This window comes from Aulonocara sp. 'chitande type north' Nkhata Bay, linkage group LG16, assembly GCF_057382095.1.
Source record: "Aulonocara sp. 'chitande type north' Nkhata Bay isolate Kocher_YH1m ecotype deep benthic linkage group LG16, A_spYH_male_GT1.1, whole genome shotgun sequence".
NCBI lineage: Eukaryota > Metazoa > Chordata > Actinopteri > Cichliformes > Cichlidae > Aulonocara > Aulonocara sp. 'chitande type north' Nkhata Bay.
The window spans coordinates 36,137,130-36,158,348 of NC_141359.1; the positions used below are offsets into that span (position 1 = coordinate 36,137,130).

At 37.8% G+C, this 21,219-nt stretch overlaps 1 protein-coding gene across 9 annotated transcripts in view; it reads right to left on the reverse strand.

Moving 5' to 3' along the window:
- pcbp3 (poly(rC) binding protein 3) overlaps positions 1–21,219 on the reverse strand; it is an 83,046-nt gene that overhangs the window by 42,894 nt on the left and 18,933 nt on the right. For 8 of the 9 annotated variants that reach the window (XR_015125530.1, XM_086267907.1, XM_086267904.1 and 5 more), the window contains exons 2-5: positions 9,951–10,012; positions 9,728–9,794; positions 8,334–8,439; positions 7,850–7,971 (exon numbers count right to left, since the gene is read on the reverse strand). The gene's annotated coding sequence lies outside the window, so the exon portion shown is untranslated. Of the gene's footprint in view, positions 1–7,849; positions 7,972–8,294; positions 8,440–9,727; positions 9,795–9,950; positions 10,013–21,219 lie in introns of all 9 variants that reach the window. The other variant, XM_086267899.1, reaches the window with a different exon arrangement.

Here is a 21,219-nt window from a genome sequence, read left to right on the forward strand (position 1 = left end):
ATAATATTTATCCCTCAAATCTCATACTGCAAGCTGCAGTGTGAGCTTTGCAGCTTGGGTTACTTTAGTATGAAATAAACAAGCGGTGACTCGATTCGTTTGGCTTCACTTCCGCTCAAATCAATCAATGAGAACAAATGACAAGTTCCCTAAAGCTATGGCTGAACTTCCTAAGCTCTCCATTCAGAAAGAAATTCTGTGTCCTTCATCCTTCAGCAATTCAAAGGTTACAGATGGCATCTGCTTTTTTGTGTGTGTGTGTTTGTTATTTTCTTCAGTGTACTAATGACACATTCCTTAACTGATGGCATGTTTGTTTATTGCTCATGGGAATACACTAATGAGCTTTAACTAGCGTTTATTGCTTCTCTCAGGAACGGTATTGATCACTTTCACTGGTTCATAACGGCACATGTTTAGTTTTTTAGTGGGTTTGCATTTTTGCTGTTGCACTTATTAAAAGTCATGCAGTGTTTTTTAATAAGCACTGCATGACTGAAAGCTGCTGTCTAAATAGCTTTCACTTTTATACTGTCAGGCCATCAGAAGCAGAGACCTTCTTGTGATACAAAAAAATGTTGCTTTTGGTGTGTGTACAGAGCTTCCCCTGCCTCTTTTCAATATGCATTTTAAAGATATGTTGGCAGCTGCTGCTTGCAGGCAGTGAGTAAATGTTTGAAAATGACTAACTTTGAGAAACATGTCACATTTGGTTTCCCAGTCTGACTACTCTCTGCTGCCTTATATCAAAGGAACTGACCACAATGACGAAGAAAATGAGAAATATAGTTTTCTCTGGATGCAGTACAGGGTGGCAGTGATTGATGCATATTTAAATACTTGTTTTTATTTCATTAAGTTGCTAAGGCATATGTAACCCTGGCATCAGAATTTGATCTGGGGAAGGATGGCATCCTTTCATTAAAACACATTTTGATGTTCACTCAGATGTGGCCATGGCATGCAGCTGTGAAGCTGTAAATAGTCAGGAAAAAGGTGAATGGAAACCGCCTGCCCGTGAGCTTTTTGTTTAATTAAAACAGGCCATGACGTAGAGTCTGCAGATATACTCTCTGATATGAAGTCCAAATGAGATGTTTCTGGCTTTAGAGACACAAGTGATTATAAATGCTTGATAAGAAATAGCTATACTGGTCAGACAGCACTCTAAAATCTCAGCCCCTATCCCGATGCTTCTGCTTGTTATTTAAATTGGCAAAGAATTAAGAGCAGCACACAAATACACAGTATGACTGATGTTCATCACAACACCCATATCCATTGTTTTCCACATAGGCCCACACTGGCAGCGTTTTGATGCACGTCAGCTGTCATGAAAAGGCTGCATTTTTTTTTCCTACTCCCAAATTGTCATATCTTGCACCTTTAAATACTTTTGTGTTTGACACACCCAGTCTGAGCTGTGTGCGTCATTTACTGACGCACAAGCTTATTATGTGGGCTGAACTTTAGTCTAATTGGAATCAAAAGCAGTCTGTAAGCACAAGTAAACAAATCAGTTTATGAACATATTAAATTTAAAATGAAGAGATATTCATTAAAAAGGATGCTAAATTATAAAGTATCACAACCACATCAGTAATATTTGTTCTGTTAACAGATCCCTAGAGAACTACTTTTTCGAAATTTAAATAAATACCCTTTTAATCTGTGAACTAGGCTTATTTCTGACTGAAACTATCGCCCTGTGTTGATCTCTTCAGTGTAGAGCTGGGCGATAGAACGATAACGATATGTATCGCGATATAACTTTTACTCGATAGAGAAATTACGCTATCGCGATAGACCTCGCCGCTCTTGTCCTCAAAAAAAAAAAAAAAAAAAGGTCAGCCAATCCAAATTAAGTAGCGCAGAGCCGAACCAATCACAGCCGCAGCGTCACATCGCGTGACTTGTTACGTACAGCACAAGTGCCAAGCCGCACGTGTGTTTGTTTGGGAAGCAGCCAGCGGGTAATGGAGCCAGCGCGTAATGGAGGAAATGAGTGTGCCGACTAGAAAAATCAACCGAGCCTGACCGAAGAGAAAACAGATGATGGTTCCAATGCCGGAGAGATTGTCAAACGGAAGAGCCATAGAAGTTCCGTAGTGTGAAGGTATTTCGGCTATTTCAAGTCTGACAAAAAACAGAGTAGCGTGCACTGTAAATTGTGCCGAAAGCAAGTCTGGAAATACAATAAACTGGTGCATGCGTCACACTGTGCGCCACGTTATTGTTTCGGTGAAATGAATTTCTACAATACTGTTACTGTTAATTCTACTCTCTGCAGTGTTTAAATGCTTACATATACACACAGTTACTGTCCCTCCACACATACGACTCGGTTCTGCTTCTATGCCCCAGCTTTGTTTACTTTTTCCCACCGAGGCTTCTAGACTTCTGATTGGCCAACATTTCTGCACAGTTAGGAATCTAGCGCCACCTGCTGCTTTGGCATGTTCATAGCAGCGTTTTCCTTCATTTCTGCCTTTATGTGTGGACGGGATTATTTTTTAAAACGAAAACGGAAAATCTCCGTTTTCAAAAATACCCGTGTACGTGTGGACGTAGCCTCAGTCTCTGACTGGAAGCGCTAATTCGTCATTCGGCTTTTGTCAGACTAAAGTAACTGTTAAAACTGTTTGAAAAGCTAAGCTATACAACAAGGAGAGATTGAGAATTTCCTTTTAGTTCTCAGTTTATTTGATATTGACAAAAGTTAGTCAGTTTTGTCTGTTCTTCTGTAAAACAAACTAAGATTTATTTCTAGAATTAATATTTTGTTTCTAAGTGGAATTGACAATTTAGTCTGTTTTGTTTGTTCTATTTTGAAACTTAAACGCTTTAGCGGCTGCCTTTTGTGTAGTTTGCAATATTTGCCTTTATTTATCTGAAAAAGTCTCATGTTCCTTAAGTACATCTACCCTGTTGAACTTATTATGGGAAATAAATATTTAAATAAAAACAAGCTGCTGATTCTTTCACATTTTACTTGTGAGCAACGGCACATTTAAATCTTACAAATATAGTTATTTGGCTTATATCGTGATAGATATCGTTATCGCCTGAAATGAAAAAAACATATCGTGATATGAAAAAATCTCATATCGCCCTGCTCTACTTCAGTGGGAATTTGACTGAATTAAAAGCCTTAAAAGTGGGTAGGGTTTATCAGCATGTTTCTCCTCTTTTGAACTGAAGACATGCAAAACCTTAGTAGTCCTGTGAAAAAATGTTTTCACACCTATAGTTCCTTTACTCTGGTCAAAATCAGTTGATGAGTTTACAAACTTGTAGGTTTGCCTTCACATAGAAAAACAAATCCAAGTGAACTCCAAGAAAACCAGAATGCATCATTACAAACTGTGTGAGAATGTTCAGTCTGCTCATTGGGCAGATGTGTGTGGGGCGGGAGCAACAAAAGTAAGTACAGAAGAAGGTGCTGCGTTCTGGATTATTTGTGAACACAGAGAATTTACAATCATTTCACAGCTAGTTCCTGGCCTGTACTCACTTGTGCAGATCTACAGTACATTCCTGCATTGAGAATATAAAGCATACGTGGCTACATAATGTTTTGGGGTTGTTGTTTTTTTTTTAGCTCAAACTGATAACATACATCTGGTAGTTGGTTTGAATCACGCTCACACCATAAACAAAGCATTTTGGCTGCACCGAGGGGAGAAAAGAAACCACAGTTTAATTTAAATAGACTAAAGACAACTTTGAAAACCCCATCATTTAGTAGTTTGTAGAATCAACTTTGACCTGCTCTTGCTTTGCTTATTTGTTCGTTAATGCATGGCTCAGTTAAGGTCCAGCTACAGCATCTTTATCAGGCTGATGACTGACTGGGTCATTTTTGTTTTAGTCATTCTGTGGTACACCAGACAACTCCACCTTGCTCTCGTTTGGCCAAAGCACATTGTTCCAGACATCTTGCAGTTTGTTCAGATGCAACCATGCAGCGATGGTGCCATGTTCTTTTTAGCAGGAAGAGGCTTCCTCTCCTTCACAAGCAGTTTAAAAATGAGAATTGTTTTAGAATACAAAAAATTAAGTCAGATTAAATAACACAGAAGAGGTCATTAAGTACAAAGCTAAATAGCATACAATAAAAAGTAAAAAGTTGAATGTAATGGAATAAGGATGCTTCATAAAGTAAAATACTATAGTAAATTAAAAAAAATATATATATATACTAAAGGTAATTAAAATCTCTGATATACTCTTTTCAGTTAAATGTAGTGTAACTGAGTAATTAATTCAGTTTTTGTTTACATTTTAAAGAACATCCCAGCATTTTTAGAAATGGTGTGTATAACTCGCTGCAAGCCTTAGTGTTTCAGTTTGATGTGCTGCACTTATTGGAATGAACTCTTTCTATCGCTGTTAGTCATGAGATAGCCTTTTGTCAGAATTACTCAGCATACCATCAGTTCCAACAGAGATCCTACTGTACTCAGTATAGTGCTCTTTTTTTGAGACAAGCCTCTAATTATCCTCATTATTGACAAAGTCAACACTGCAGCAATTATTGAAAGAACAGAACGTAACATGCACATAAAGTCAGTTTTAGTTAGTTTGTTAATGCTTGATCATTAGGGCCACAAAATAACACAAGGTACTGTCTGCATTAGGCAAAGTAGTTGCATTCACAAAAGCTAAACAGCATCTAATGTACTTTATGTTTTTCAATTTTTCCACACAGGATTTTTTAGTTATGATTTTTACATTGATTACTGTATGAATAGTTTAGCCTGTTCAGTTTAGTTTGTGAAAGAGAAATTGTCTGAACTATATGTATATGTATGAATACCCTAGCGTGTTTTTGTGTATTTATGAATTATGCTATGGTTAGAAATAGCAGTTTTCTTCCCCTACAGAGTTATGAAAAGAATGCCGGTATCTCCTGACTTAGTCCTATCAGTACAGAGCAGTTCTCTGTAGAGGGAGCCAGCTTAGATATTTTTTCTTGAAGCTTTGCTGCCAGTATTAAACTGTCAAAACACACATACATGTGTATGCAGTGACATGTATAAAAAGCTCAAAGGACTTGAATGCAGACAGGCAGACGGTCAGACAAATATAAAATATATCAGTGAAGGAAAAACCTGAAAGGAATTGCACACATTTATTCCTTTTCCTCCTTGTTGCTTTCAAAACAGCTGAAGGTGGCCATTATCAGTCACAGCAACTATAATATGTGGCCATTATGGTCTGCCGCATTTAGTTGGTGCCTCAGTATTGTTTACATTCGCCACACAATAGCTTTGTATTTTTATATTGACTGTATGTATTGGAAAAGCAGCTGAGAAGGAACAATGAGGGAAATGTTTCGATAACATAACATTCAATAACTCTACCACATGGGTGTTTGAACTGTAAATTTACTTCAGTTATATAGGATTACGTGTAGAAATACATTGAATAGCTTTAGGAAATAAACAATCGCCGGAAGCGCATCAGGGTAGTTTGTAAGATGAAGTCAAATGCAGGAAGACCAATATCAGCTAATTGGGAATAAGGGGTATTCTGCATCTGTACCATCAAAGTAAATGAATTTGTAGTTATTGTTGTTGGGGCAGATTTAATTAACTCTACATTGGAGTCACGTGGATAAGTGGCTTTTATGTGTCTGCCTCTTTGAAAGTCCACATTTCAAGACTGAATGTCTCAAAACTAATTAGACTGTTTGGTTACTGACTTCACCAAATACTGCTGCAATACTCCGGTGCCTTAAGCCAAGACCTAGCAGGTGTATCCTTGACAGTTCATGGATTCACTGAACCATGAAGACTACATGACTCTATACAGTCTACGCAGCTGTGATGCCTACGCAGCTGTGATGCCTACTCAGCTACATGTAAATGGACTGATTCTTATATAGTGCTTTGAGTACTCCAGGAGAGTAGAAAAGCGCTTAAGACAACATGTCCCATTCACCAATTCACACAAGCACTTCTATAATTATTCTATGTGTGATAATCCATTGTTGACCAATGCATTGTTGCCACTCTACTACAACTACATTTTTGTCACCAGTTAGCAGCAAATTCACCTCATAAACTAGACAATCAAGAATCTATTGTAGAGTTTGATTTAGGGCTAATGATTTCTGTAATTTAAACCATTTCTACACTGTTTGTCTATTAGGACATTATAGCTAATATTGCAAATTCCAAATGGATTACCATATTGATGCTGCTGGAGTGTATTTTGTCTTAATGTTGGGTAATTCGAATAAGGGAAGCTGTTTAAGTGGAAAAAAAAAACCTGTTAGCAAGTTTCAGTTTCACAAGTTGGCCAAAATAAAACAAATGTACTTCTAATTTTGCTTTCTGTGAGTGTAGACCATCTCATTTAGGTAAAATGTGAAAGCTGAGATAATCTGCCTTTAGGCCATTAACTACAAATCTTAATTAAATCAGTTAGATAAAAACATCTAAACTCTGAACTTTCCCTGTAAACTTTAAGCACTATGTTTTTCCTTATGGCTGTTCTTGTGGCTTTGTATTAGTGTCGACTTGTCGTTGTTGTGCCATTTTCAAAAATGTCGGTCATTCCTTTCTTTGGCAGCCACTGACCACTTCTATGTTGGAAAGTGTTAAAGCATTAGAGGCTAAATTTCCCCTTCAGGAATTCTACCTCACACTAAACACTAAATAAAATCTAGACAAAGAACGTTTACTTGTAGTAGACATAAGTAAATAGATGTTACATTGACTGCTTGCTACACATGAGCTATTCGCTTCGCAACCCTACCTGTACTAATCACATTCTTCAATAATCAAGTAACATGTTGCTGAATTGCACTGTGCAGAAGGTTACGCAAAAACAAGGTCAGTTTAGGCTAATGTTAGCTGCAGAGACAGTACAAAAGATGCACAAAGTCACCTTGGCTTCACCCACTGGTTTATGAAGTTTTGTCTTTGAAGCCTTGATATGACTGTTTTAAACTGAATGTGATGAGCAAGGGGTGTAACTCCCAGTGCAACTGCAGGCTCAAGTCATTAGCCAGTAAGCATACCCCTGATGATCGTCCTTCCTGTTAGAATGACCAAATATCACAAAAATAGGCTTCATGTTTTATTCAGTGTGGCATGAAATGACTGAGTGAACCTATAACCTCATCAGGAAAGTGTCTGATGAGGTTATGACTGAGGTCCCGTTTGCAGTAGACTTTGATAGAAGTAGGAATCTTTTTTGCATCCACAGGTATCGCCCCTTGTGGCCAGTGAAAAGAACGCAGGTTTAAGGCAGTTTGATGTTGGCTTCACTTCTCAAACTGTGTCCATCTTTTATTCTGTCTGTGGATAGCAGTGGCACAACAACACCCTTCCTTCCTAGCAGGTTAGGATCTACACATTTGTGCATTGTTCTGGTTGAGAGCCAATTTACGTTTATACGGTCTATACACAAACAGATTGAAGTACTGCAGAGCTGCCCTGCGCCACACAGCTTTTTTTCTTCTCTTCCCATTATGTAGAGAGAGGGGAAACCAACAGTGAACTGGCAATTAAAATGTGTATATTATGAATTATTATTTAAACTGGAGAGTATGTCTGGTTCTAGTTAGTTAGGGTTATGTTTTAATTGTTTAGTTGACCAGTGCTTTTGCTTATTGCTCTTGATTTCAAATAAACAAAATCATGTCATTGGAAGATGAGACTATTTAAAAATCATTGACACCATCGGCGTCCTCTTCATCATCAGCCTTCCTTCATCAACTGTTGTCCTTTCCAAAACTTCAAAGCAAGGACGCCTGCTTACTAAAATGTTTCAGTAATGAAATGGAGTAAATCCCATCAGTTTAACCTTGAATGATCAAATGAGTGGTGTTACTCACCAGAGTTGCCCTGCGTGGTGTGTTCGCAGTGCATATAGGACACCAGAGCAATGTGGTCTCACACAGACACGGATCAGTTCATCAGCCTTTGGATTTCCCTTCAGGTTGATAACCAGTCCATGCTAAAACAATAAAATTAATAAAAAAAAAAAGCTTTATCAGCTTTTCTTTGTAGCTGTGCTTTAAACAGTTTGAATACATTTTAATGCACGAGACATAGCAGCACTAATCTGCTCTTTTCACATATTTTTATAATTACGTACTTTAAATTGGTAGCTCGCTTCAAATCGTTATTGCATTGCAGTATAGATTATCAATAAATGAGCAGATTTTCTTGATAAAACCTGTGCTTCTGCACTGGATCAATTCCTTTTGAAGCAAACTAAGCCTCTCCCACCACAGATTTTCAATCAGAATAGACAAGCCCATCAGTCAAGTTACTCACAGTGTGTGCAAGAAATAACAATGAGAAGGTGTGTCTGACCAAAGAGGGATCCCAAAAGTCTCCAAGGCTTTTTCTTCCAGGTCATGTGACCTGTGGCTATCAGCCTTTCAGCAGAATGAGGTGACTGGACGTCTGGCTGATGGACCTAAACAGATCATATGAGAGCGTGGCCATGTTTAAATTATTGCATGTTGGCTGAATTATGAGGCTTTTACTAGTTTTAAGATTTTATAAACTTGTCGGAACATGCAAATTAGATATAGACACATAAATATAGATCCTTTATTTAACAGTTTTCCTGCAGCTACTGTTCACACTGATTTTGTAGGGTAATTTTTGTGGTGCTTAATTTTGATCATATAGTTGTTAGTAGTCTCTTTCTTTAAGAATAGAAGTCTGCTAATAATTGGCCTGTAAGGGGCAATTGATGAATATAGCCACAAGGTGGTGCCTTGTTCCTCTGCTGCACACTCACCCATCTGCAAATATCAGATGCAAATATCAGCAATCAATGGTTGTCTGATGGTCTTACTTACTAAGTTTATCATCTGTAATCTGCAAAAAAGATATTGTTTATTAGGTCTACAATAATCCAACGGGATAAGTTTCCCCTTCCTTCTTCCTGCTTTTAAAAAATCATTAGTTGTATTAACAACTGATGATTTTATGTCAGTGCCTATCAATTTGTAATCAGCAGTGGGGATTTTCATTTGAAAATGTATATTTGCCCAGCTGTGCTACTATCATATTTTTTTATTGTGCTGTCACTGTCACAAATATAACTTCTGCTAACTCTGTGAGATCGATCCTCTTTCTAACACCAGTCAACACATCTAGGAGAGAATAGAAGCTCTCCAGCCTGGAAATAAAAGTTGTCAGACACTTTCAAATGCATACCTACACTTTTCTCGTACTGAGGCGTAATCATCTTTGACAATGTATTACTTATGGCTGCATGGCTGGATGTGTGAAAGACATTCTCATAGTAACCATTTGAACTGAAAAACCTTTAAATTAAAATGACTGACATGCTTCCCATGGCCTCTGTAAATCTGTGGCTAAGGCTAATGTGACCTCCATAACCAAGGGTCCTTGTTCAGGAAGGTCCTTTCAGCCATGTAAGCATGATTGGTGGCCACATAATTAAAGACATTTCTATGTGTTACTTTACAGTTAGTTCAATAAGCAAACATTTATTTTATGCTCGAGTAAATTAAGTTTCAAAATTGAGCTTGTGGAGGAAGGCCGAAAACTCTTTGTGGATGTTTTTTTTCCCCCAAAGCAAAGGTTACTCCTTTGGTTTTCCAAAAATGCAAGTCAGGTGCAAAGAGGAGAAAAGTGATTCATTAGGAGGGGATTGTGATTGAGGCCGTGGAAAAGATGTGAATTTGCTCTGTGTGTTTAGATAAATCAAATTTGGTACAAGCACTTACTTTGCTGCGCCTGGTCAGCAGAAGCTTATTTAGATCAAATTAAGGGTGGCAGCTGGGTTAAGTGGATCTGTGGAAGAAAGAAAAATACTGCTGTAAGGGTGATGTGTAATATCTAAAAGCACATCGTTCACTCCATGATGATTTCTATGTTATCAAACTGCATGAACTGCAAGCTTTAAAGGGTTTCAACTTTAAAAATGAAAATGTGCTTAATGTTTCTTACATTGTGCGGTTGAGATGTTCACAGACAGCACTCCGAGAGAGGAGAGGACCCGAGTGGAATCCCTGGGGGGGAAAAAGGATTCATTTATTAATTGCAGTATCAGTGTGTCTTGGGTTTTATACGATAACAGCTCCCTGTGTCACCATCTGCCCACATCCCACTTAGCAGAGTGGGTACATGGGCTCATTCAGGCGCAGCCACACCCAGCTGAAACACACACACACACACACACACACACACACACACACACACACACACACACACACACACACACACACACACACACACACAGGGCAAAGGAGCTCCTGCATTGATGGCCAAGCCTCTTCTCTTTAGAAGGGAGTCACCGCCCTCTGCTGGCGCTCCATGTGCCATACACCACCCATTTTAAAGATATTTAGAACAATAGAAAAGGAGCCATAAAGAGGACAATTGGATAATTGTTTCCATAATTGATTGTTATATAATGCATATCTCACACACACACACACACACACACACACACACACACACACACACACACACACACACACACACACACACACACACAAACATTGTACAGTCCAAAATGCACATTTGTAACCTGTGCTTAGATTAAAAAATTAGTTAATGTTAAATTAATTAAAATTGATAATTAATTAATTTTTATTAATCTAAAAGGTTCTAGCTAAAAAGAAGGCAAGGGCACGCACTCAGGTGGACAAGGTGAATGCACAGAACACCTGCCATGCTCGACACACACTTCCACACTGGCGAAGAAAACTCAGAAATCTTCTTGAGGAATGTTAAGACGACTAATCCCGTGTCAGGGAGCTATAGAAAGCGTGCTAACTGGAAAAATCACAAATTGGTATGGGAATATGCGCCGCCCAGTATGGGAAGGCTTTGCCTCAGGTGGTTAAAACCATCCAGTACATCACCAGCACCCATTTGCTTTTACATGATTTGATTCACATGAAATTCCAAACGTCCAGACTATGTTTGTTTAAGTTAAAAAACATATTTCAAAGTAATCTGGTCAGTTTTAAATGTGACTCATGCACATTTCCATTTGAATATTTATATTCTTGGACTTTGATCTGTGACTCATGCAAAGCTACTGTAGTATCTGGTGATTTGCGATCTTCATTTGCCTTATAATGATGCTAGAGATACACCAATCCAGCCATTACCATTTCTGAGCTGATACAGACACAGGGGTTAACGGATCTGCCGACGCAGAGTACTGATCCTGTACCAGTGCTAAATTAATCTGTAATGTACACTGCGAGGACGAGACTCGCATATACTATCACATCCAGTTTTTTGAATCAGGACCTGACAGAAATCTGATCCAAATATTGGACTGGTACATCTCTACTTGATGCAGCCCCTCATTTTATTGACTGTCTGAAATGTCCCCCTATAAGTCCACCCTAAGCTTTAAGTCGATGTTCCTCTTGTTGGTTGTCTCTCATTAAAAAAAAAGAAAAGAAAAGAAAAAAAAAAACGAAAAATGAAAGATTGTAAATGCCAGTGAGTTAAACGTCAGTGCTGACACCCATAGCTGTATGGCTGACATGGCTATATTAGGGATATCACCTGAACATGACATCACACAGATCCAAGGCTGGAAAGAAGCTGTTTGAAATAGAGCGTTTATAGCAGTCTCTGATATAAACCACAGAAGAACCTGAACTTTATTATAGATTATCCCACAAACGTGCAGGTGAAAATGCAAATATCTTAAACAGTCATTCAGATTGAACCCCTGAACAACAGAGCAGGTAACGTCAATTTGCTTAATACTGTAAGAATAACATGCCATAGGAGACAATGTTAGGCACCCAGATTAAGTATTATGGTAACATATGCAAGTCCATTAGAATTTTAATAGTTTTTAATGGCTATATTTAATGTATGCTACGCTTGCATGTATATGTGAGAAAAAGATAGAAAGGGTGCAAAAGAGAGTACGAAATCTTACAATATACAGCGAATACACACTCACACACACTCACGTACACACACCCACTAATCTCATCCTCAGAAGCGGGATGGCGATCTGATCTTCCATTAGCTTTAGCTCTGCACTTAGGGGTGGGTGAGGGGTGCTGAGGTCCCCAGAGGTGAAACTCTATTAGCACGCAGCATGAAAGTCAATGAAAAGGACCCCAGTGTGCTCCAGTCCCCCGAGAATATTAATGTTTAATGATATCTAAAAAGGCTAATTCCCCCACCTCTCGCTTCTGCTCTTATCCTCTCATTAAATATCCTCACAATATCATCACCTCCTCAGATTAGAGCACTGACCCTGTCTACTGAAGGACTCACCCTTCACTGATGGTAAATGCATCCTTCTCTCATACACACACATGACATGAATGAAATTAATGTGCCGTTTAAGATGTGTTTAAGGGGAGACCATATGAAATATGGAGGTGTTAAAAAGTGACTCATATGCAGGAAAAGCTGTGAGTGTTTAAATCAAAAGAGTAGGAAGGAAACTACATCTTGTGTCTCAGCGCTATCTGTGACATGTGTTATGTAAAACCAGCAAACTTAGACAGGCTTTTTGCTTAATTTGTTAATTGTTTGTTTAATAAAATCCCCATTAGCTGTGTCTTAAAGCAAAGTTGTTGTTCCCGTGATACATGTGTATAAATACTATTACTAAATACTGAATAGCTGAGCTCAGAGAGCTGTTAAACAAGGTGACCCAACGTAGTCAGCGAACGAGTGAATTGTTTCAGACTATTTTGGGTTACAAGTTTGAGATTAGGCCAGGTTATATGAAGTATTTGTAACAAGGAAGTTGTGAATAAAGAGTGTAAAATTCACAGTGGATCTCTGTTCAGTCCCCTGATGTTTCATCTGGTCTTCTAGGAATAAAAGAAACAAGAAAGAAAGTACTTACTAATTTTGTGATTCAATTAAAAGCTAATTTACTTTTAGACTAATCATTTAGTTTAAAAGTAAGGTCACTCAGAGCATGGCTACTGTTAACACTGAGGCAGCAGCATCTGTCTATGTTTGTAGGTTAGCAGCCACTTAGCTGTAGTGAATGAGTTTGTAGTGAATGGTCTTGTTGAATGCTTATATGTCAGTTCATTCGGACACAGCCTGAATGCTGATTTTCATTTCCTAGATCAAAACACTGCTGGAGCTAACTGGTTTTACTTTAAACTTTTCTCAGCTAATACATATATAGGGTAAGGTAAGGGGAGCTATTGATTGTGACGGATAGCTACTGAACCAGTGTGTAGTAGTAATAATAATAATACTTATTACTTGTATGATAAACCAGTAAGTATTTCTAATGCCATAACATTATATTTTAGCAGCATTATCCTTTGTAATCAATAACTAAACAATTACTTGAATGCTGGCAATCACATATTACCTGATAATGCTGTGCCAGGCCTATAATACAGCTGTTTACACTTCTGATAATCTGTCAGGCACTACGGCAGTCAGCCCAGTTGTCAGTAAGTGATGCTCAAAAGCTGCATTGAGATTAATAGAATAGAATAGAATAGAATTCAACTTTATTGTCATTGCACATGCACAGGTACAGGGCAACGAAATGCAGTTTGCATCCATCCAGAAGTGCTTTAGTGATATAGATATATTACAATATATATTAGCAATAATATAGATATGTGAGTATATTACAGAAATGGGTCTATTATGGTATGTTATAATGTACACGGTATGAAGTATGTTGTGAATATTCTATAACTATAAGTATGTACAGGCTGTAGTGAGTACAAGCTATGTACAGGATATGAACAGGATATAAATATGAAAAGGGTTGTGGTGGCTTTTGAAAACCTTGCCAGTACTTGGCCATAAACAATTCCTCACTTGGCTAGTTGCCTTGTCTGCTGCATTTTTTTTTAAATGGACCACGAGCATAAAACGTTCTTCTAAAGTCATGTGCTGTATAGTATGAATGTGAACAGTGTGCAGTAAGTAGAACTTAAAAAAACTAAAGTTCACATTAAAGCACCAGCATGTCAAACCAAAGCAAAGCCCACATTGGCCAAACATTAGCCCTGCCAGGGTACATTAACTGGCCTTGATCCAGACCACTGGTGTTGAGCCCCGCCACTTTAATGAGAATTTTAAGCTATGCCAAATAGCTTAACCCCCCAAAACTGACATCTATAATTTTCAGATGTCAATTTTGAGCTAGCTAGACTACAGCTATGTCTGATTTCGTTCAGCCTTGTGATTCTCTCTTTGCTTGATTGTGACACTTTGAAGAACAGCCACACTGATCACTTGATTGTAGTTAAAAGACCATTTTAGCCCTGAAAGATGCCCTGGTTAGGTACTTTCTTTCAGGGAACTGAGTTAGCATTTGCACCTGGACATGTTGTCACACTTAACAAGTGGATAGATGCTTTTAACTTAAACATATATCATCCAGCTGAATGTCAACAAATGAAATGAAAACATTTCAAATTACATCAGTGTTGTAATGATTATATCACCTTTTAAGTAATGTTTGGGGGCATAAAAATTACGCTAAAGAAAAAAAAATAAATTTCAATGATGACAAATAATATTTTAACTGAGGAAAATTCCATGTGACTCTGTGAATGCTGAAAAATGAGCATATTACCATAAGCTTGTTTAAATTGTTACGGCACCACAACAAATAAAGGCATTTAAAAACACAGATGGCTCTCTTGCACACATGCGCACACAGCAGATCAACCCCAAATGCACCAGCGAGCAGGAACTCACACCAATACGTTCCCAAGGACACACACAAATGCACAGTGCAAGCAGGCAAAAAGTCAGAGGAAATGCTTATGCCTACAAACACACTCAGGAGAGGCTGCACAGCACTTAAGTGGTCACTTTTACACACAAAGGCCAATCACAGGAGCTTAGCTGGCCCCATCAAGCTTTTTAGTAAATGCTGCCGCACTGAAATTGCTTGTTTAGTTAACCCTATATGCTACGGAGAGAAATGAAGCTCCATCACTCCGGTCTGAATCGTGGCAAATGCCTAGCTTTGAAGTCATTGTGTGTGAGATGACTAGGCCTTGTCATTTGTGAGGAGGGATTAGTCATGCTATTTTTATTGGAGAGTGTGCATCAGCTTTCTTGAGTGCTGCGTTTTAAGGATTTTTGCTTCCGAGGTGTTTTCGCCCGTCACTGACACTCTGTGAGCAACACACACGGAAACATTTTTACATTGTCGTGAATTTCCATTATGACTTCACAGAGAATTAAAGTTTGCTGAACTTTGATGTGCACTTGCTGCGTCACTGGCCTACATAATATAACTTTTATAACTAAATCTTTAGTTATAAAAGTGATATTATCCATACCTCACATGTTGTATATTATTTATTAAAGCCAATGATATGCTGTGGATGAAATCTATCACTTTGCAGCTGCACTAAATTCTGATACAGCTGACTTATAAAAATAGCTTTGTTCACATTGCCAAGTCTAAAGTTCTTTGTAAACTAGAAGCTATAAATTATGAACTATATAAGCTATATATACCTTATAGTATTTAGCAGGATTTTAGAGCATAGAGGTGCTATGCTCTAACATTCAGACATACTCATATAATTTTTTCTTTTACTTGAACACTTAGACTTGCTCAAGTAGAATAGAAGGGAACCAGTCAATTTACAGATTAAGCCAGTGTTCTCTCTCTCTCTCTCTCTCTCGCTCTCTCTCTCGCTCTCTCTCTCTCTCTCACGTTAACTCGCAATCACTTTCAAGCTGCTGTTTTTCCACTGCTTAAATTTTGATGTCATAATTTAACTTATGACAGTGGCTTTGCTATGATTTTTGTTAAGCCCGGCTCATTCAGGACACAACAACGAAAGGAGATTCACACAGCAGCTACTAAGAAAAGGTATTAATAATAATATTACTACTACTACTACTACTACTACTACTACTACTACTACTACTACTACTACTACTACTACTACTAATAATAATAATAATAATAAAAAAAAGAACTATAAGCCAAATAGCTGCCAGCGCAAAACTGCAACAGTATCCAACTGATACAAATGACAGCCAGTTTGGGGCCTTTGTGAAAGAGAGGGAAAGCTTTCTTGGTAAGAAATCGGCTTATGTGCCCAAGCAGGAGAAATACTTTAGTTTCTCCTGAGGTTTGAGAAGCTGTAGATTAGGATGATGCAAAGGCAAGCCCAGCTGCCACTAATGACATAAGATATATGGTTCTAACATTATTTCCATGTAAAATGAGCACTCAGATGTTAGAGGTTATGGTCTTAACTTCAGTTTCAAATGTGGACATAAAGTAAAATACCAGAGAACATATATCAATGTAAGTAGACCTGACTTGAGCTAGTAAAATAAATGGGTACAGTGAAGGAGCCGAGGCTAGATGGCCAGTTAATTGACCACTAATGGCTTCGTAATCACAAATGGATGGAAAATATGAATAAATAATGCTAATAGGGGTTTGCCGTTAGCATACCTAGATGCCCAATCAAAATAAGGCCTGTAAATGGGAAGCACTGGAGACATTGGACTAAAACATTTTATTTATTGGGACAATTTATAAATTTCAATTTTTGTCCAAAAGTAACATTTAAGCAAAGCACTTTTTAAAGTCCTCAGTCCGAGAGTATCGATCCTCGAATATTGCTAGTTATCATGAATAAGACTCTATCTGTGTTCTTGGATTTCTACTTGACCGCGCAGAGCTTCCACATCCCATTGATGGATTTGTTAGTGTGACCTCCATTTAAACGCAGGCATCGTTTTCATTTTGTTTTAAATATCCATTCTCTCACACTGCCACGGTGTGATTATGAGCCTGTGCAGCACCTGCACGTGGGCAAGGCCGTGTTTTTGTCTTGTGGATTATACGCCTGCATGAGTTGTAGGGAAGGGGCAAAAAGCAATTGGTGAGACTTCGACTGGAGATGGAATTGCCAGTTGTATATCTTAAAGCTGGACATATTTATGTCCGGAGAGGCTCGCCTTTCTGCCTGCTCATCACACAAACTGTCTGGTAGTCAACCGTGTGGTGTGTGGGGTTTCTGCTCGTTTCATGTGCAGTGTTGATAAGACGAGACCCACTGCATGCGCATACTTTTTACTGTATGCGATTACACATTTATTTGTTTGTGTTTGATGTAAATAAATTACAAATCCCCTAAATTCTAATGTAAGGTGGGAGAAGTTATTTCCTATCATTTATTTGCTAAATATTAAGTTTACATGTGTTTTACTGTGATGATAGAAGTATTGCCAGAATTGGTGAACATGAACTATAACCTTTTATTTTGTGATTTAAAAATAGATGCATAGTTTATACAATCTAACTATAGATGGTGTAAAAGATGGAAGTAGCCACTGTGAAATCCTGTTTTGAGACCTTGAGGTGAGAAGTTTGATGATTTCTTGGTGTTTTAAATTAGATGTGACAAGACTCAGCAAGACTCATGTCTGAGAGTCAAACTGTTAGAAGTGATTAGCAAAGGAGCATTCTCTGATTAATCCTCCTTACTGACACTTAAAGTTTACAAAATTATGTTTTATTCATTGTGATGTAAAATGAGAGTGTGGCTATAAAATCATCAGGAATGTGATCACTGAAGCCAGGACAGAGGACTGTGTTCCATTAAACTTCAACAGGACTGGAAGTCTTTTAGCAACCGCAGGCATCGCCCCCTGGTGGCTTTTAAAAATAATAAGTAATAAAGGTTTAAACCCTAAAGCATTTGCTCTACTTTTCCAACTTTAGAAGCTATGTCCATCTTTTGTACTGTCTGTGATTCTAACAAACACATTGAACAATGGTTACTGAGCTCATTTAGGCCAATTCCATTTTTAGATTGGAGAGAAAACGTTGCACAAAACCAGTATAAACATTCTACTTACTATCTCAACTGGTTATTCAGTTAAATAGAGAATGGTCCCACTGAAATCTCGTTAATCAGTCTAAAATAAGTGCAAATTAGGAAAACAACAACCGCTGGACAACAAGAATCGGAGGCAAACTAAGAAAGACATACAAAATAAAGAATAGTGCACTTAGTCGAAACGGGCTATTATCAATATGAGGCAAAAATATTAACCTGGAGAAAGAGCAAACATGATAAATTCTGTCTTTGAAAAGATACAACACATGAAAACTTGCTACACAATTTTCAGAATTAGCATTTTTACATGTTAATACAGTTGCATCGTGCGTATGAAAATTTCAGTAAGGATGTTTTTTTTTGTTCTAAAGTATTTAAAAAAAGATTTAATTGTGTGAGAGCGTATCAGACCATGAGGCCAACACATGAAACTAACTGCACCTCACTTTTAAAAAAACCCTGTCTTTATTAACTTCTTTTCATCTTTCCACAAAACGACAGTATTCACTGACATACGACTTGAATTAAAATCATATTTTTAAAAAAAGGATACAAAAAGGGAAGTTTGTGACAAAACCATATCGATCCTAGAAAAGCACAGCTCCTTCTAACTATTCTATCACAATAGTGGCTTTGCTACAATAACCCAAATCCTTCAGTCACTCAGGTACGGTGTAACCCAGCAGTTCCACCTCTGTTGAAAAATGGCCAGTTTCAGTTGCAGATTTGTCGTCATTCGCTCCATTGTGTTGGACCTTTTTCAGTCTCTGTACCCACTGAGTTATGGATGGTGGTTCTGTTTTTTTCTAGTTTACAGTTATCATTTTCTTAGCAATCAGTATCAGTAGACTGTGCCTTTGGTCTGAGCTGTATGTCTCTGTTGGTGTAGCTCCCAAAAAAAGATCAGTGGCTCTAATGGAGAATTCACTGGTAAGATTTGATCAGTTTCTTCTTTGACCCGTAGCCAAAATCCTTGGATTACTGGGCAGTCCCAAAGATATGTGAGTGCTCCTGTTTTTCCACATTTTCTCCAACAGTTGGGTTCTTTCACATATGAAGAGATTGTGAGAGATTTTTTAGTTTCCAGTCAAATTCTTTCCATAGTTAGCTTTCAATTCCTTTATGGCAAACTGTACACGACTCCTCCCGCACTTTATCAGCAGTTATAATATTTACTTTCCTATTTTTTTCCTTAATATTTGCAGTGTTCTGCATGTTTTCATTTGTAAGCCTTTTATATATAAATGAGAAATATTTTTTTAATTGGGTATTTTTCCACTATATTAATAAAGTAATCTTCTATACTGTTTATAATTTTATAAGCCTCACGTTTTAATATCTGTCTCGCATCCTGTCCTATTATATATTATATTTTCACCAAATTTGTTTTATTCCATAAATTTGCTGCAGTTCTTTCTGATTACTGTGTGTGCAGCAAAACAGAATCTTGATATATATAAAAGGGGAAGCCTGACCCTGAGATGTGAAAATGTGACTTGAGCGTCCACTTAATGAAGTCAAACTGCATAAAGGACAAATGGAGAGAGCAAACTGAGGCCTGTCAGGTTAATTTTATGGGCTGTTACGTTACTGTCTGATGAATTACGTTTCACAGCGGTTATTAGAATCAGTTCATCCTGTGTGACATCTGCATGAATGAGCACTGAGACACGGAGCTGGGAATACTAATGGCACATTTCTAAAAATGTTTTTGTTTGTTTTCTTCTGACACTTCCCTTGTCACTTTTGAAGACTAAGTTAAAAGGCATTTACCCACATATTTGTGCAGTGTGAAAGGTTTTTATCATGTGAAACAAATCACTGATTGTTTCATTTCAGATTTAAGCTTAGGACTGATGTGATGGAAGTATCTCTCTACAAAATGAAGGGGTCTCTTATCTGCAACGCATTTGGCGTACAATGTCTGCCATAAGCTGCTTTATTGTCTGCATGCAGATTAGTTATACACAGCTCCACCCACCTCTACAGGTAAATTCACAACCTGTGTGAGTGAATTTTGAGCACACTGATAGTTGTATACACGTGTATATAACTGCCCATGTGAAAAATGCTGCCATTTTTGTGTCAAAGCAAGTAAACAATCTATGTTCTGAACAGCCATGTTTTAATCTGACAATATGCACAAATTGAAAAGTTAATGTTTTCAAACTTCAAGTCCTGTTTTAAAAGTGAGTGTAGTGCCTCCAGCCAGCAGTTGGTGGTCACCCACAGATTGTTTCTTTTTTTGCAAGCTGCATAGAGGAATTGGGTCTTATCTGCTGCGACATGCAACTTGTTCAATAAATAAGTCTTGCCATCAATTAGTTCCTTGATCAGCAGTGAGTCAGGACCTGCTAGGTCAGTTTTATGAGTATTCCTTTGATTTACAGCCACGTCTGTTTTCTGCCTGACGGGATAGGTACCCTGCAAGCATCAGATCAAGTACCCTTGATCAGATTCTGCCACTGGTGTTTATTAATCTCTTGCCGTCTGTTTCTGAATGCTGATATTAGAACAGATAATTGTTGCTCATCCATCCAAGAAACTTTCATTTGAAAGTATATGGCTCAAGCAAGATATCTTTACTCATTTCCACTGAAGACTTAAACCCAATTTAATGTAAATCTTTTAAAGACATTATCAATATTTTTCTTCCTTTTTATCACTCTAATTATAGTTTAGCTTATTCCTCTGTGCTTTAGGAGTAATGTATTTCCCTGAGTAGAGGATATGAGCCTTATTAATCCTGCACACATCTTCAGGAGGAAAGAAGCTAACCACCTCTTTGCTCCACTTATGTCCAGCTCAAGTATTCATATCTTTCTTTCAAATATTTCTAATGAAAGAGAAATTAAAGTCTATAATTAGCCCTTTTAAGCTGTACAATTTATTCCACTCGTCCTGGCGTTTGACGTATCCAAGAAAAAAAGTTAGGTCTTATGGCTCTATTATGTTGGGGGGTGTCTGAACAAGGTTTGGTCCAGTTGTTCCCCTTTAGGTCCAGCATAGTCGTGTCATGTTGGGGGTGTCTGTTGTGACCAGGGGGCAGTATCAGAATAAAATTGAGTAAATGAAAATATGCACTGTTCTTCTTTGCTTCTAAAAGCAAGTCTCTCCACTCTGTAACTATCTTGAAACACACCAATTTTTCTCTGTTTCTCCTTTAATTTACCCCCTGCTATGGAAAAGACAAAAAGGCAACTTATTTATTATTTATTTCTTCACCTAAGACTGATTGACATTGCAGCTCTTCACCATGAGTGTAGACAGAGATTTTGCCAAAACAAACCACAGAGACACCAGAAAAACTGAGACATTTAAAATACCTCCATCCAGGTAAACATGGATATATTTAAAGAAACTAACAAAGGCTAAGCTTAACCAGCTACAAGCCACCAGCCCCAGCATGA